The following is an 18,608-nucleotide window of genomic DNA, read 5'->3' as shown; positions in this document are numbered from 1 at the left end:
TGTATGTTCCAAATGACTAGCACTACGTCATGTTGGCAGTGCTGGTAGGAAATGAAGGTTTATGACAATTCTTGTTGACTGTATATCTTAGATTCTTCAAGAACTCTGGAAAACCAGCCTTGCTCCTGATGTTGCCATTGAGGAATCAAATGTCCTGGCATGTCAGGAGCACTCACTTTGTGTAGTCAGGCAGCCAAACAGCAGGAGTATTCCCCACTCATACGTATGGCAATCACTGGCATTGTCCGTGACACATCCCTATAAATGCATTCCTAAGCAGCTACAGGAAAAGGAAGTCTGGGCAACCAAGGATCTTTTCCCAGATCAATCATCTTAGCTTTGCCCTTTTCCTCTGCCCTTTAGCTTCCCTGTGACAGAACAGCAAAATTCAATTTTGCCTGCCCTGCTGAGAATTCATAGTCTGCACTGAGTGCTAAGCAGATTCATGAAGAATAGCACCAAAGTATTGAACCAGTGCATAATGAGTCTTTCTAATCATGCCCTTGCCCTTCATTTCCAATAGTCAACAGCTCTCAGCAGTGTGAAGTGTGAAATGTACAAACACATGAAGAGCTTTCCATAATTTATTTGTGTTTGCTGTGAATAAAAAAAATAATGTGGCATCTCCATGGCAAACAGATATCGCCCTTTTTCATTAGTAAACTATTTCCAAAAGGTTAATTAAACAAAAGGAAAATGCAGTTCAGCATTTAGACACTGTATTAATACATTAATTATGTCTTAATGATCAGAGTCTGTAGCATTTCTGGGGAATTAATGACCATCTGGGAGAGTTCATAGCCCAAGTCTTTTCCACAAGTCATTTATTCCATCTATTTGTTTATTTTCTAATAAATGATCCAGAGTCAAGGTCGTTACTGATAGGTCACTTGTATAAAAATGAATTATAATAACAAAACCCCCCACCTTGTTATGTTTTTATTATGAAATGTTTATCCAAAGCAAAATATATACTGTCTCTTTATCAGTGCTACTTCTTGTGGCAGCAAATATTTAAAATGGTAGGAAGGCAATTACATAGATAAATTTTGAAACTCATTTTTGTTGTCACATAAAGACTGTAAAACTTTTTTCTTCCTGCTCACTCTGAGAAAAAGTGGGAAAAAAAGTCAAAATCTACTCTTGAATTTTTTGCAATAAACCATCTTGTCCTTTTATGTATGTAGAAATAATTCAAAAAGCTAAAATTCATCAACTCATTAACAAAATTAAGTCACCTGTGAAGACAAACAAGAAAAATCCATCAACATATCTCTCCCAATTACTTTTTTTCAGTTGTCTATCCTGCAAACACATCCTGTAATATGAAAATCAATTATAGTTTTCTTGATTGAATGGACGAATATCTAGCTGCAGTCTTTACTCAGAGCTCTGGGGTCACAAAGTCCACTATCAGGAAGTTATATCAAATGGAAAGGAAGGCAAAGCAGTATTCACTGTCACAAAATTACCAATCTGATAAACATTTGTCAGAGACACTATTCCTCACATCAAGGGATCTTGTCAATTTGTAATTTCAGCTTTCTTAGGTAAAAAGCTAACATGATTATTTTTCCAAAATTTAGTCTTACAGTCATCACAAAAGTTTTTTGAAATTACATAGATTTTGAATCCTACGTGATGGTGGGTAGGATCAAGAGGCTTAATGTTTCCTTGATAAATGAAAAGAACAGTATATTTTGGGGGTTTTTATAATTTGGTAGTACAAAAAAACTACATTTATTTGCAGATATAAAATTCAATATAACATTGCATCTTAGGAACACCATTTCATAATGCTTTGATGCTTTTTTAAAAAAAATAATTTTAATCTTACATAATCCTTAATTATTACATAGAGCTTTACATTCTCACTTTCCAGAGACTGTAGTAACTTCCCTTTCATTTCTGGAGGTAAATCTGTGCAATTTTTTTCCTCTGTAGTTATATGTGGCTCAGGACCTGTCTTTCCCCCTCCTGCCACATTTTTGAGGCCATGCCTGCATCATGACAGCAGGGATTTCTGAGCTTTCCTGTAGTAGCTGCAAAAGTGAAAGCTTGGAGTAGTAGCAAGATGGTGGGATTTCTAAGGCTGTGTTTATGTGGTTTATAGGGCCATGCAAATAAGGCTTTTTCAACTTTCACAACTGAGCTGTCTGTCTTCACTGACCCTATGGCTGTCGTGATTTGGGAATCTCTGCCACCAGGAACTATTCCCTAATGCAGACTTAACAGTAGCCATTCCTATTAGGCAAAAGATTCAATGATATTTAGATTTGTATGTAAATTCAGCTGATAACAATGGGTTCAAAAATGTCCAGATACTTAATATTTGATTAACTATTGTTTAATAATTAACTAATGTTTTAATAATTGATCAGAGAAGATGATCTGAGCAAAAAGAATAATATCTGAACAACAGTGAAAACTGGGCAATGTCCCTTGACTGTAGTCAGTGTTAGGGCCTATGACAGTGCTTGAATGTGTGCTTATTCTCTTTATTTGTTTTCTTTTGTGTTTCTTAAAAGGCTTTCCATGAATATGAAATAAGCTTCCTTCATATCAATCAGAAAACGTTTTTAAAAATGAGTTGACAGAGCTCAGAGCTCCTCAGAGGCTGAACTATTTTGAATTCAGAGATACTAGTAATGAAGCTTGAAATTCAAACACTGCATTACATATTGTGGAGTCTCCCAACTTTCCTAGGTTCACTTCATCTCTGTTTTACACAGAAGCTTTCTCTGCTGTGATTCCAAGTCTCTTTTCAAGCAAGGCTTTGTTTCTGTAAGCTGCTATTATGGTCTGACAAGCCAAGGGAAGCTGTCAGCTATTTTACTTTGATCCAGATCCAAACAGAGGAAGCCTTCAGTACAAACATATCATTATCATTTCCTTGCTGCCCTTTGTCAGTGGTCGGTACATATGCTAGTGGAACTAAACAAACAGAATCTCATCTAGTTTCTCTGTTTATTGGTTTTTGTTTGGGTTTTTTTGTTTGAGAGATGTTTTTGGTTTGTTTTTTTTGTTGTGGTTTTTTTTGCTGTTTGTTTTTTTGTTTGGTTTTGGGTTTTTGGTTGTTTTTATTTTTTTAAATTTCCTTTTCCAATAATAGGTGAGAATGAAGTATCTATTTGCTGTTTCGGTCATAAAATTGAGGTTGTTGGAATATTTTGCATGTTGGGCCTCATGATGAGTCTTCTAAAAGTCAGATATTATTGTTTTAATTTTCTCAGACTTGCTCATGTTTTTAGAATATATTTGCAGTTGTATATTCAACTATGATTGGTTTCTGGGCTGAAGACCAGACGCATTTCCTGCCAATTCCTCTGTGCTTTCTGTTTAGTTTTTAACTTGTGTCTATACTGTCCAGTAGTATGCTGAATTCAGATTTTACAAGGAATTATATTTTGTGTCCTATGATATTATAATGTACACAATGTACAATATATCTTTGTTACTTAACAGGTACTGTTACTTTGTAATTCATTTCCCAAAGCTTATAATAAAAATAAAATGAACAGAAACAACAGTCAGCACTGATAGGTTTTTAAATTATGGTCAAATAAATTTTTGAAATCAAAGCAATAGTATTTGGTATTTTTCATTCCACTACTTTGTTCCTTAGGTGTTATGACCTGCTTTTTTGAAACATACATCTACACCAGATTAAAAACAAACAAACAAACAAACAAAAAACAAAACAAACAAACAAACAAACAAAATCGAAACCAAGCAAAAAAACAGAAACCCACAAAAAGTTGGATGAAAAAACATTACTTTTAATTTGTAGGTAAACAGAGAGACAGGAAATACAATTTCATCTTTGCTTCTGCAGTCTCCATTCAGTCTATATTGGTATCCCCTCTCAGGTACTCTCATAATTCATGTGTTCCAATAAAAAAATATTCTACTGAATGATGTCAATAGAAAGTTCATATTGTACTTGCACCCAAAGAGGCTTATTCAGTCAGTGTAATGAATATAACATCCAGTATTTCTGAATTTCGAATACTTCCTTTGCAGCCTGAGTTGGAGTGATGCAAGTGTAGCATTGTGAGCTGACATAAACCCATAGGAATTTTCCCCATCTGTCTTTTCCCCACAGAAAGGAAAATCTCTGTTAAGGAAGAAGTACTGTGCAAAGAGTCAAATGGCCTGTTCTACATCTGCTAATAAACCTCCCCAGAGAGAGAGAGAGAGGTTACTACTTCTTCTATCACACTGGAAGGAATGGTGAAGGAATGTCTGCCCTAACAAAATCCCTCTGAGTCACTTAGAGCAGCCTGCTGCTGCTTCTGCCTCATGGAAGGCACAACCTAAGGGAGTTGTGGTACTTACAAAACACCTGGCTGTTCCTGAAGCTGGGAACCAGTTCTGATGTAAATAATATCCTCTGGTATAAATGTAATTTAACTTATTAGTTTTAAGAAAGAAAAACGTGATCAGAAAAATCTCCATCATATCCTATAAGGATAATGCCTTAGGCTTATAGCACAGGCTTTTATCATACAAGATACATGACTGAGTACATTAGTTGACATCCAGATACTGTCACAAGAGGAAAAGATGCTGCTTAAGCCACAGGCATTGAGCTGATTCTTTCACAACATTGTTCCATACATACCTCGTGGCTCTTCCTAGGATGGCATTCTGCTGCAGCTATATTGGCTGGCAAGGTAGTCCTATCTAAAGTGAGTATCCTTCTTTATTATTTTCATACCGGCCAAAATGTTTGGCATAAATGCAGGTTAGAGAAAGGCTATAACACATTTCAACCATTCACATTGCAACAAAAAGCCAAGCAGAACATCTTTAGTTGGAAAAAAAATTCTCATTTGGTTTTGGCTGAAATAGAGTTAATTTTCTGCTTAATAACTGGTGCTTTGTTTTGGATTCCTATGAGATTAGTGCTGATAACACACTGATGTTTTGGTTGTTACTAAGTAGTAACAAGCTCACATTAAATCAAGGTTTTTTCAGTGCCACCTGCTGTCAGTGATGAAGTGCACAAGAAGCCGAGATAGAGCATGGCCAGGACAGCTGATCCAAATTGGCCAAAGGAGTATTCCAGACTCCTTTGTCTGAATGTCATGCTCAGTGTAAAAAATGGGGCAGATGAGCAAAAGCCATTGATTGCTGCTTGGGGACAGGCCACACATCAGTCAGTGGGTGATAAGCAATGGTATAGTGCATCACTTGGTTTTGGTTTTGTTTTTTTTTTAACTTGAGTTTTATTTATCTCCCTCTTTTTGTTATATCAATTTTAATTAGAACTATTTTTACTAGTAGGAGTAGTACTTTATTTCAATTATTAAAATGTTCTTATCTCAAACCCTGGATTTTACATTTCTCAGATTCTGCTCACCATTCCACCAATGAATGAGTGCATGTCTGTATGGTACTTAATTGCCAGTTGGAATTAAACCATGGTGTAGGGAAACTCCTTATTGTATCAAATTGAATAGATACACTGAATTGCTCACAAGAAGTGTGTAGATTTAGATAGTATTTTTGTGGGTTTCATCCTAAACAAAGGGTTTCTTCCTAACCAAAAGAGTTGCCTCTAGCTTCAATTAAGTTCTAAGCACTATCACAACAGAATATCTTGTCTGCCCTTAAAGAGCTAACTAGACAAAAGTTTTCACTAGGTCATTATTTTAGAGATAGCAATGAAGAATCACTTATTTCCTGGTATAAAAACTGGCATAAAAAATGCTTTTAGGTTCCATTTTGCTAGTTTTTTAATACATCAGGGTAAATAAAAAAGTAAGATTAAAAGTTTTACATTATAACAGTTCCAAACGATCAACAGCAAGGGAATGCAAAAGGTTTACACTATCCTTTAGCCTATGGTTTACTATCAGTGAATATTTCTAAACTGTGATATGTGCCAAAGTCTCTCATTAGAGAGTTAAAGACATGTAGTTTTCCTTTGTGAAAGACATCAGCTGCTTTTCTGGGAAAGAAAAGCTGGGACTCTGAAGCTGTAGTGTATAAAGGGAAAAAAAAAAAAAAAAAAAAAGTGAAAAACATCCAGAAAAACAAAATCTGCCTTCTATATGTTTATCTAATGTTTATGCATTTTCCAAAAAAATATTTACAGTAGGAAAAGCTGAGACTGCCACGTCCTGCAAGATACAATTAAACAAAATAAATAGAAAAGATGATACCTGCAAAATGGAAAGATAAATCTAGCTGCAGACAGCTACAGCAGTAGAAATCATTTCATCTGACAGTGGCTGATGCCAAAAAATCTGAGCTTGCAAGTTAACTTAAATGTCAACATGTTGTATCTTTCTGTGCCACTTCATCAAAAAAAAAAAAAAAAAAAAGGTATTTTACCAGATGTAAAATTACAAGATTACATTTGTTTTTACCTTATTGTTGGGAAGATGGATATTGAGATTTGCAGTAGCTCCTTCTCTCATATCACTTCAAATCTCAAATTCCTTAGAGGGTGGAGAGACTCTATGAAATGCACAGAGCCCAGACAATGCTGTCAGCTAATTCTGGGAAGCAGCCAAATCTTTGACATTGTTTCTGCATTAATAGAACTCTGCACTGTGTTGAACATATGCTTCTCAACAGGCAGTATAGTACTGTTTACAGCAAAGCCATGGTGCAATTATTTGCAGAACTTTACTTTTGCCCAGAAGAAAACATACGATCATTCTGTTGTTATCCAAAAGAATTCTGAGGTTCCAGTACTTTAAAAATCAAGCTGTTTAACTGCCCTAGTACAGGGCAGCATAGTACAGATTTAGAATCTTAATTTTAGGTACACATTAAAGCCTCCTGACTTCCTTTATTTATTCAGTTCACTGAAGGTTTTCAAATGCTTTCTAGAAACAGATCCAAAATTTCTGAAAGAACTTACTGATATATTGTAAGGTCTAAGTGACTCTAAACCCATTAAGCCATTTAAGTAAACCCATTAAGCCATTTAAAATATACTAAGTACACAGAAGCAAAATCTATGTGAAACTTATTGTTTAAATCATAAAATAGGTTTAATTCACCTTTACCAGCCAAATACTGACAATTCTAACTGGCTTTGGTTATGAAATCCATATTCCCAAAGCAGACACCTGACTCCCTAGATCAGATAATACTGGTATGACTTTTCTCCTCTGCAATCTCTGTCAAAGAGTTTTATTGTCGTTGCAAGTTTGCTTTTGTTTGCTTGCTTTTTTGCAATTATTTCTTAATATTCCCATTACAACTTGTGATAGCTGTACCTGTCTTAGAAAGAACTGCAGATATTAAAATACATCACAACACAGCCTGCTGTGCACAACTCCTCTGGGGAAGGATTTGGCATAAATGAATTCTCTTTTTCTTGATGAAAGTAGTGCCTCACTTTATAATGTGTTTGAGGATCTGGTGTGTCACTGAGGATTTAGAAACCTCATTTGGATTCTGGAATCTTGACTTCCTTTAGCAAGAGGTAGAAAGTCCAGCTTTCTTTCAAAATACCATGGTGAGAGGTGTCTTTAGAGGATAAGAGCACTCATTCAGAATGTTGTAAACACTAACTGTAGTTGTTTCTTTGTCGAAACGGATATGAGGATCTGTAGTTGTACCCTCTAGGGAGAGTATCTAGTCCATAAAGAATGGGGCTCTCAAGCCTTTTTGTTCAAGGTTCGTAGGTTAATTTTAAGAAAGAAGGTAAAAGGATGCCTAATTTAATACTTGAGAAATTTACAGTTGAATAGAGAAACCTCTTTTATTTCCTACATTGATGACTGTTAATAGAGAAGACCCTCAGGTACAAATATTTCTTGCTTTTTTACAGATAGGAACCAGAGTCTTGCACCAGCTGCTCTTGATTTTCTCTCTCCTTTCAAAGCCCAGTACTAGTGTGTGGCGTTGCATTGTTTTCCCCAGTCTCGCTGGTCGGTGGCACGGCCCCGAGGTGGCGGCAGCGGCTCTCTGCGCGGCTTCCGGGTGCTTCGCGGTGAATCTCCACCTGCGCTGGCGGCTCTGCTGACCATGGCCCCTGTGTTGGGCGCCACTAGCGGCGTTGTGTCATTTTCCCCAGTCCTGGGCAGCTCCGGAGAGCCTGGAATGGCGCTGCTTGTCCCGGGCGTTGCTGTGTTCCGCGCACGGGGGTGGGGCTGGCTGCGTTCTGCTGCCGGCATGGGGGGAAAGACGAAGAGGGAAGGAACGTCCACTCTCTCTCTGCGGTCGGCTGGAAAGCTTTAATGGCTGTGGGGAGCTGCGGTGGAGAACTGCGGCTCGCTCCCTAGTACCGCGTGGACAAAATGGTGCTGGGACTGGAGGTGCACGGGATTTTATAGGGGATGGAAGCCCCCTCGCCCAATGGGGCCAGGCTACAGGGGTGTGACGTGGACCAGGGTAATCAACGGGGACGCAACAGGGGCGGACACAGGGCTTTGGGGCGAACGGGGTTGCGGGAACGGGGTGACAGACACTGAACTCTCCGGTGTGGACAGGGGGGTGGTTACAGGACTGGCATGGTGAGCTCCAATGCTAAGTAACCTGGAGCGGAGCACCGCAGGGGGGGAACATGGGGGATGCACAGGGGTACACAGAATCGGCTAACTAACATATATCAGAACCTCTAATCTGAACCCGAACCCGGGATGCAACACTAGTGCAATTAGCTAAAATTCCTTCTTTACCATTCAATTCCAACTCACCACCCATACTTATGCTCCTCCCCACAAAATGAGTGAAAGCTTCTAGGCTTTTCATGATAAGCAATGGAGAAGCAGAAACTGACTATCAGAGGGTTACAGGACCTCTTACATGAATACACACACTGAATACATGAATTTGTGTGTTGAAAGGAAATGCACATTACAAGGCTGTTTCTTTCTTAACAGCAAACTAGGTCATGGCTTCATCCAATTGTAGTTAGTAGAAGGTATCAGTAAGAGCATATCATCTTCTATATCTAGAAAAAAAGCTGAGCACTGAACTTGAAATTGCTGAGAGTCTAATTTGACATCTGGCCAAGGAAACACTTTCTTATCCTGAAACATGAGAACAATACATCAGGAAAACACTTAGTTTAAAGGCCCCATATCAAGCCCAAGAGGGTGGCCATCCTCATTCAAGCTGGGATATCCTGACTAAATCCCTGCTAAGTGGTTACAGAAAGTGATTTCAATCAATCAATCAATCAATGAACTTGACTGCAAGTTGATAAATATGAATAAAAAAGGCTCAGCAGCAGCAACCCAAATGCCATTATCACAGTCTTGCTGTAGTGACCTATACCTATAGAAAGTGACCATGCAGCTTGTATAAAAAGAAACACCAAACATCTGTGAATTTTTTGGTTTTTTTTTTTTTTTTTTTTTTTTTTTTTTTTTTTTTACTTTTGTTGTCATTTTGAGTTAGAAGTCACTTTCTCCACTGGTTCTCCAGTGCTGGTGCACATTAATTTCTGGTCAAGCAATATATAAGGCAAAATGTCTAGATCATGGGAGCACTCAGGTATGGGATTAGATATTGAGTTACTCATCACATTCAAAAATGAGACAATTCTACATATTCAGGATTCTTGTTACTTGAGAAATCTCCATGCAAAAGTATAAACTTTGTTTTCCAAAAGAGTCAGGGTTGAGAATGTTGAGCAAGGATTAAAATAATGAAAATCTGGAGTCAAGGGGAATGGGATCTTCAGTCCTAGCTTATGTTCTTTGATGTCTGAGTTCCTTTATCTTCATACACAGCAACGCCTAAATTTATTTTCAACTTTAGAAGGTGTTAATATTTTAATCTATTTAATCTATTTCTTATCTGTTTGTAGAAATTTCGTTTAAAGCTTTTCTTCTCCTACCTGGTATAGAATAATGATCACACTCATTAGAAGTGAAAAAATAATTTACTAGTTCCAATGTTTAATCTTTCCATTTAACATTTCTCTGTAGTATCTGTGTAGGAAATACACATTGATTCAATATGCTTTATTTTAGTCATCTCTGTTTTTAGTAAGATAAATTAGCAATTGGGAACCTTCCACCCTTATCAGTTTCAGAACAGTTTTAGCAGGCTTTAGACCTTGAAGAACTGCTGGTTACTAGGATCATATTAGCTCTTATAAAGCTGTAATAGCTGAGATACTTGTCCATATGTACTTCTAAAATTAAACAATAAATTAATTTCCAATTTCATTTCCAGGTTCCCAGGGCATTTATACCTCAGGTGGCTGAGTCTGTGCATATACTCCTTTTTCTGGAGTTCCAGTTCATGTAGAATAGTTCTTGGAAGAGTTCTGTTTATGGAGAAATCCCAACAGATACTTTGAACACAGTCCCACAACGTATGGCAGCCTACATAGGAAGTCATCCATCCTTCAGTTTAGCATATGTTGTGCTTTTCATGCCATGCACTTTCATGCCTTATGTCAGGGAAGATATGTAAAGCTCCTAAGCTTTAAGGGTTTAAAACATTACCCTTGATGGGGCCATGCACTGTTTCAGACATTGTGACCTGGACAAAAAAAACAAAACCAAAACTGAAAAATCTCTTAGTGGAGTAAGAGCACCCCATGTAAGTCCCGACCACAAGCTATGCAATGAGATCATAGCTCTCTCCCCCAGGCAGATACAGCTTTTGGCTAAAGAATGAGAACAAGAATTGCTGTGTCCCACTGGGTATTGAAGACCAGGAATCTTCCTCTAGGGTGATATTTTAGCAGTATTAAAGTAGCTTGCTATTCCTAGACATGTTCCAATTCCTAGGAGAATTTTGTTGATCCCTTTCTGGGATCGTATCCTACAAAATTATTTTCTTTAATTATTTTATTTTCATTAAAGTATATACTACCAAAAAAATCATATTGGCCTCTCTGTTGTTTGTTTTGATTTTTAGGGGTGAAGGATGAGGATTCAGGTGAAAATGAATTATGAGATAATACAAGTAAGTGTTTCAGTCAGCCTTCATTCTATTTCTTCAGCATTGTGGTTTCATATAATTGGAAGGACCCGAAGGGCAGTGGAAATGGCATATTAGGAATAAAGCAAAATATGTTATATTCATGCTGGATTGCATACAGGCAGAAGGAAAGTTTGTAAGAGTGAGTTATTACATATAATCAGGAGATATTTGTGTTTTAGGTCACCTTGTATTTCTTAGCTTAAAAATGTTTGAAAATACTATTTTCTAAAAAGCACACCTTTATTTATCCATACAAAAGCTGCAGAAACAAAAAATAACTCAACAGACCTTCTTACTAATACACCAATATTGAGAACTTTAAAGAACATAGATCAACTTCCTGTAAGTTAGCTTTCCTAATATTACATTTCATCATTTTGTTCCCTTGAGACCCTTCCCAGGATTCTATTAGAAAAAAAGAATTTTTTCAAGGAAATTGAAATTTTTATCCAAATGTATTCTCTAAAGGCTGTTGCTTTTTTTTTTTTTTTCCGTTTAGTCTCAGAAGTCAATTTCTTCAGAAATTTTGGTCAGTTATGCTCAGTAGATGAGATTCATTATTCAGTTTTCCATTTTCTTTCAGAAAAGGAGAATACTCATTCAGTGTACAGATCACCTCCTGTGGTGTTTTCTGCTTGCTTGCTAGGGTGCTCAGTAATTTTATCTGTCAGCATATGTATACATATGACTGTAATGTATTTGCTGTATTATCAATGTCTCTCTAAGAAATCTACTGTAATATCTCATTTGGCAGTTTCAGTCTAGTTTGGTTTTGTATCTTCTTAAATTTGAATGGTGTATTAAAATCTAAAGGAGAAAAAATAAGTGTGGATTTTTTTTTAATGTGTATTCCATCATTCCTCTTGGAGGATAAAACTCATGTACTGTGTGATTGAAAATAAGGCAAGTATAATTTTTTTCCCATCTATTCTTTTATTCCATTTTATTCTTTCTCTCTATTCTGCTATTGGGTTTGGGGCAAAATTCTCAATATGATACGTGAATGCTCGTATTTTCTAACACTACATTGGTTTTTTCTCTTCTCCCTGCAACCTGAAGAACCTCTTTCATAGAAAGTTCTGAAAATTCTTTCCAAGTCTGTTTAATTTTTTTTCAAGGAAGTCACATTATTGCGCCCCTTTCTAGGATTAAAAAAAAAAAAAAAAAATCAGGCAGAAATGCAATAGATCACATGGAAGAAAAATAGTTCTCAACTGATGATTCATTGACATTTACTCTTGAAATGAAGGCTTACAGTTTTAAGGGGAAAAAACCCTAAGTCAATCTATTCATTAGGAAAATGTTGTTTTCTTAAAATAATACATATATGCTCCTAATAACCAACTAATAAAAAAAAGGAACTTTTTAGAAATCTATTTGGTTCTTTAAAAATAAGCTGATGCCTTAGGCTTTATACTTTCAGTATTTTAAAACCTGTTTGCAAAATTCAGCCAACTGGCATTTGTTCAGAGCATGTTAATTGTCTATTGACATTTACATGGGAGACTAGGAGAGTAAAAGTCTGCACTACTCTTTGTGCAGCATCTTTCATTTTCAACTAGTTGCTTGAGTGTTATTGAAGAGAACAGTCTGCCACAGATTAGCACTGTTCAGTAAGTAATGTATCTCAGCCTCACATTTTTTGAATGAAATATAAATAATAAATTAAAAAAATATTTTCTTTTGTTGCAGTTTAGCTTTTGATCCTTCCTGGACAAAGACTAATATTAAAGAGCATTTCACTTGGCTGTGGTGACATTAAAGATTAAAATAAAGACTAAAATAAAAAAGAAGAAGTACGCAAGATAGTGAAGGGAAAAAATGAAATAGAAAACAGAAAACTTGAAAAACAATACTCCTTCTAGCATATTGGGCACTGTTCAAAAGAATCAGCTGATTCTTCCATCTGCCAGATGAGTCAAACCAGCTACATTTCAATTATCAGATGGGGTTCTCTGAGGAACCTAGTAACTGCAATAAACACTTTTACTTGTTTCTGCTTCTCATTTTCTCTGAGCATAAGCTGCACCCAAAATAAGTTTGAAAGCTGCTTCATTAGACAGGATTGCAAGGTGGAGTCAAAACATATTTTCAATATATTAAGATTATTCATGTTGAACAGTTATATTTAAAAAAATACACAAAATATATATGATATTCACCTTTTTTTCACCTTCCTCCTTCCCCCAAACTCACAAAAGCTGCATCAAACCTTTAGTGGTGCTTTGTAGTATTAAAGGCACTATTCATGATCCAGCAATAGAGAACCATTCCTACCTGGAGCATTCTAGTTAAAGTTTATGTATTTATTTGTGACTGCCAGAAAGTCCCAGTGACTAGAAAGTGGAAACAAAATCCAGATGAAGTAAAGAGAACAATTGGTTAAGATTTATAAAGTTAAAGTAGATCAGTAAAACAGAAAATCACCATATGTCAGCGTTGATCTAATATTTTGTGGGAACCATTTAACTGTGGAATATTCATAGGCTTTGCATTCTTTGGATCTTTTTTCTCCTTACAGCATGTAAGTATGAATAGAAAGAAGCAGAAGTACTGAAAATCAGAGCCAGCTTCAGCATGGTGTTCTGGCCAAGGTTCTTTGGAGGAAAGAGTAAAGAGAAATGAGAGTAGAAAAGAAAATCTGTTCTATTTAGAAATCCAGGATAGAACTTCAGAGGCTGTGTAGGTTTGCACAAATTCTCTTAAACTGTAGCTTTATAGTGAGGAAGCTAGGTGTATTTTGAAGAGTGGACTGAGAAAATTTGGTGGATGTTGGTAGAGACTAAACAGGCCCGAAGATCTGGTGTTTTAGGGTTAGCACCTTTTATACACTAAATAGTCCAACCTACTCTGAATTAATTTCTGAAATCTGTAGCATATATCATAAATATAAAGGCAGTAAATCTTATAAGTTATACAGTAGGTTAAATAATTAAAGATCCTTTAAAAGCACAAAAAAATAAAAAGAAAGTAGGATTCAATATTAATATCATAACCTAAGTTAGAATCAAGAAAATCTGGGATTTTTCTTAGAAAATGTTCTTCTGCTACTGGAAATTTCATTGTTGGGGATTTTTTAAATTGTGTGTGTATGTGTGCGTTTAAAGGAAACCCAAAATTTTAATATTTTAATTGAAGATCAACCTGAGGAGTAAAGATGCTCAATTATGATTTCATACTTGCAGATACTTTCATAGTGGAATTTAAAACTGAGTATTTCTTTCTTGCTATTATTGGACTCTAGCAGATAAGAATGCAAATATTTTTAAGAGCTGGAAAAATCAATCTCTAACAAAATCTTTAGAGCATTTTGGCAGAATATACTGAAAGGAAAATATTAATAAAGATTAGGAAGGCTAGGTAAAAGGAAAAAACACAGGATTAAGGATGTCTTTTTTGGTGTTAAACAGTGTGAATTTCATCATAACAATATATCTATGGTGATATATACCATACTCATACCTAAATATGAGTCTAAAAATGAGTTAGCACAATTTCTTATGTTTTTTTTTCTGCTTTTCTTCTTCTTCCTGTTCCAAGATTCCAATTGACTAGGAGGTAGCTTTCAAAGAACCTACAGGATAAAACTTCCTGTTCCAGAAAATACACCCCTAGTACATCTTTATTCAGCATAGGAAAAGTCTCAAATTGCTCTGCAAAAGACAGTCATTTATGTTAAGAAATCTAAGCTTATATATAAATTTTATTTTCCTCTCAAAAGGAATTATTTGGCAATGTGGCAATAACACACCCTTTAATAATATAAATTTAGACAAAGAATAAAATATAATTAGCATGATCAATACATGTATTATTCTCACATAAATTATTATCAAAGTAGGAAGAGTTTGCCTTTACACTGCCTTTTATTAACTCAGAAAAAAATAAACCAAAGCATTGTGTTGAAATGCAAGTAGAAATACAAGTGGAAGATTATCTAAGAAAACACAAGAAGGTGCTCCAGCAGATCTGGAAAAAACATGGTAATATTTTATTTTTCTCATACTCAGAAAAAAGGTTGAACCAGAAAACTCTCTTCTGAGATGTGCCCAGTGGTGAAAAGGTCAGCATTTCCTGCCAATTGAATCAGAAATGGCCACTTGAAATTTTTAGTAAAAAATATTTAATCTAGTTGTCATTTCCCATCATTCTGTAAGTGTAAACTGTAAGAAAAAGTGTTTTGTTAACTAATGTAAAGCCATATGTAATTGTGTTTTTATGGAGTAGATCATCCCACTTTCTGGAAGGACTGTACAAAATGAAAGAGAGGAATCACCACTTAGGTCCAATTAAGTCTTAGTAGAAAATGAGTTTTTTGACAGAAATCTTCTACAAAAGGGGAAGTACTACTACTGTGTTAAATCGACATTTTTGAAACAGCAAGCAACAGCTTCAACAAAAGAAGATTTGAGGAAGAGAAATAAATATTAATGTACTGTTTCAAAAATACTTCACCCTCAGAATCTTGAAAGAATTCTTTTTCTTCAGTGACATTTCATAGTTTGTTGTCTTGTAGCTAATTATGCCATTCATTTAGCCTGAGAATACAAATCTTTTTCTGTAAAATTTAGATTCCTAGGAGAATTCTGAACTCTGGACACACTTTGACTTCACTTTGCTGAGCTTTAATTAAAGTGAAAAAAAAAATTTGTTCTCTTTCCTATTATTCTATATTTCTCCTCATCTCCATGAATTTATACTTTTTCTAATCAGGAAGTTATTTAGAAATACTCTCCTTCAACTAATGATCATTATAGTCTCCATTTAATAGCTATTTGTTTCCGTACCATGATATGTTTTTAAGTCAATTAACTATGCTTAGAAGGGGCTATATATTTTTTTAAATAGTACCCAGTTTGGGGCTAATAAGCAAAATACTAACTGTCCCCTTTTTGTAATGAGTCATAAACAAGGTTCATCAGGGAGAAATACACCTCAGGCCTCACAGGCAGAGCTTGCTTACAGTAATGTCCCCAGAGCAGACATTGCAATAATTTTTCTAATTCTCATAACATCTTTTCCTGATAATATGACCTAGGACAGTTATCCAGTGCCGGCTGTTACATTCATCATTTCCAGAAACAAAAAAATCACAGTTTAGACAAGCAGGCTCTGCTTATGTATCAGTTTAGGACATATGCATGCACATACACACAACACACAACTTAGGAAGCAATACGTTTTCACAACTTGAAGAAAACATCAAACTTCACAATAAATTGTCATGTGACTGGAACGTTTCAAGCCTTTGTACTCTTAAACCATGAAATCTGGGTTGTCCCAGTTGTTATCCCTGGGTACTGATACAAAGAAATGATTATGCACCAGCACTGGAAACCTACGGAGAATGTGACTTCTGATTCAAAACTACAATAGAAAGGAACAAAAATATGTGTGAGAGAAAATTGCACAGACAGTTCTTGTCTATTTGTATTAAAACTAGTGTTATACTTAGAGATCTGTCCTCTTGAATTCATGTTGGTGGGTTATCTGGTCCAAGCTCCCTGCTAAAGCAGGGTCTTCCTAGAACACATGGTGCAGAATTGAATCCAGATGGTCCTGGAATATCTCCAGTGAGGGAGACTCCACAGCCTCTCTGGGCAACCTGTTGGGCACCCACACAGTAAAGAAGTTCTTCCTTGTGTTCAAGTGGAATTTTGTGGAGCTTCCTGTGCATCTGTTTCTTTCTGTTTCCTCTTGCCCTATTGACTGGCACCACCAGGAAGAGCCTGGATCCTTCCTCTGGGTGAACCATCCTCTAGATACTTACATCCATATAGGCGTAAAGGGCATGTATATTTATACTTACATAGGTTCTGGATTCTCCATCTCAGGGTTCTGGTAGAACACAAAGAAAGCAAGGTGTGGCTAGGGTTTCTAGAAGAAGAAAACCACAACACTTGCAATAGCACTACCAAAGGGTAAATTATACAAAAGCCAGATACTTGTTCTGAGGGCAACTGGCATGCAAGAAGTGACAGGTGTCCCATCCTCAGCTTATGAGAGAAGTCTGATCCCTCCCCCAGCAGCATCCCAGACCATTTGCACTGGAAAGTGACTCCAAACATATATTAATGCTTACGTTTATTATAAAATAATACTATCAAAAAAGATTAGATGAAGCCAATCCTTGTAAATAAAAACAAGAAGTGCTTCAGAAAAATCATGGCAACGTACAGAGTAAAACAGATTTTGGTTTTAGAAAATTAGTATAATAGCATTTTAAAAGGCAATCACGAAAAGTAATTCCTTTTATGTGTTCGAAAAAGATGGCTATAAAAAAATAAAACTTTCATGTTCTCTTAACATCTACTATATGAAAAAGCAGTGCATCCTGAGCAGAAATAGGCAATAAAGGATTTTTAAAATGAACAGCTAAATCACTGTAACAGCCAACACAGGCAGTCTTTCCCTGGAAATCCTATAACCAAAATCTCATTCTGAAAATCCTGAGGCCTATTTTACTAAAAAAAAACCAACAAAAAAAAAACCAACAAAAAAAAAAAAAAAACCAAAACCATAATACTAGTTAATTAGAATATGAATAATTTTATATAATGCAATACTTGATGTCTATCCTGTCATATATGTTATTAAAAATGATGGCCATTTAAAAATACCAAAATAAGTGGCAGTAATAGTTTCTTTCCTAGGAATAAGTGTGACTCAAATTCCTTTGAAAATTATGATTTGCAAAAAACTATTTTCTTCTTCGAATAATAGAAGGGTATAGAAACTAAATTAAAATTATCTGTTACTGCCGATCTAAATTTCTTGGAAATGAACAGTGAGTTATACATATATTTTCAGTCTACTTCAAGAAATGTTGAATGACTCTCCTTTTGGAAACAAAGAATATCTTCCATAATAGGATTTATTTTTCAAAATACTTGGTTCTCCAGCTCTAACATTAAAAAAAATATTCTGATTTAGTGAATATTTGAGTGCAATTCCATGAAATCTGAACAGTGTCAGAGCCAAGAAATTACAAGAAAAATGTCTGCAGAAAGTATGCTACTAAATGTTGTGTGTTTGCACTTGAAATGAAAATAAATGTACTAGTGGTGCATGTTACTATATATTTGCACACACATTTGAAGTGTCATACACATATTTGAAATATATATATTTGAAAAGTCAAAACAAAAATGAAATTAACAATAACCATGTTTTTCATAGTAGTAGCATTTTAAAAAGTGATTAAGAGTGTCCACAGTAAGGCACAGACAGTAAGATGCTATAATAAGACAAATTAAATACAGTAGGAGGAGAATGTGTTGAAAAAATTAATAAAGTTTACTTTCCAACTACATTTGCTTAACAGAGTTTAAGGATATGATGACTAGTAAAGGTCACAGATACTGTCATGAATCTCTGATTCACAAATTATTTTTGGAAATTTCTATTTCAGTGTAAAAATATGAACACAAATATTTACTCAAGACAGAAGAATGGGTAAGATTTATACTTAACAGGAAATTATTCTCGAGAGGAAAATTACTGTTATGGCTAAAGAACATTGGATCTCAAATTGCTGTTTGCTAGTTCCAAAGTAACAGAGTCATCTGGGAACTGAATTTCCATTCTGTGATTGTAAGAGAATGTTAAACAACAATAACATATGAGTACAAAACCAGTTCTCTTTCAGTTGCTTTCAGAAACTTCATACATGTGTCTTAAGTAGGAAATTACTCCAA

This window comes from Vidua macroura, chromosome 1 (assembly GCF_024509145.1).
Source record: "Vidua macroura isolate BioBank_ID:100142 chromosome 1, ASM2450914v1, whole genome shotgun sequence".
Classification (NCBI taxonomy): domain Eukaryota; kingdom Metazoa; phylum Chordata; class Aves; order Passeriformes; family Viduidae; genus Vidua; species Vidua macroura.
The sequence above is the reverse complement of the archived record's forward strand: the minus strand, read 5'-3'. Positions refer to the sequence as shown.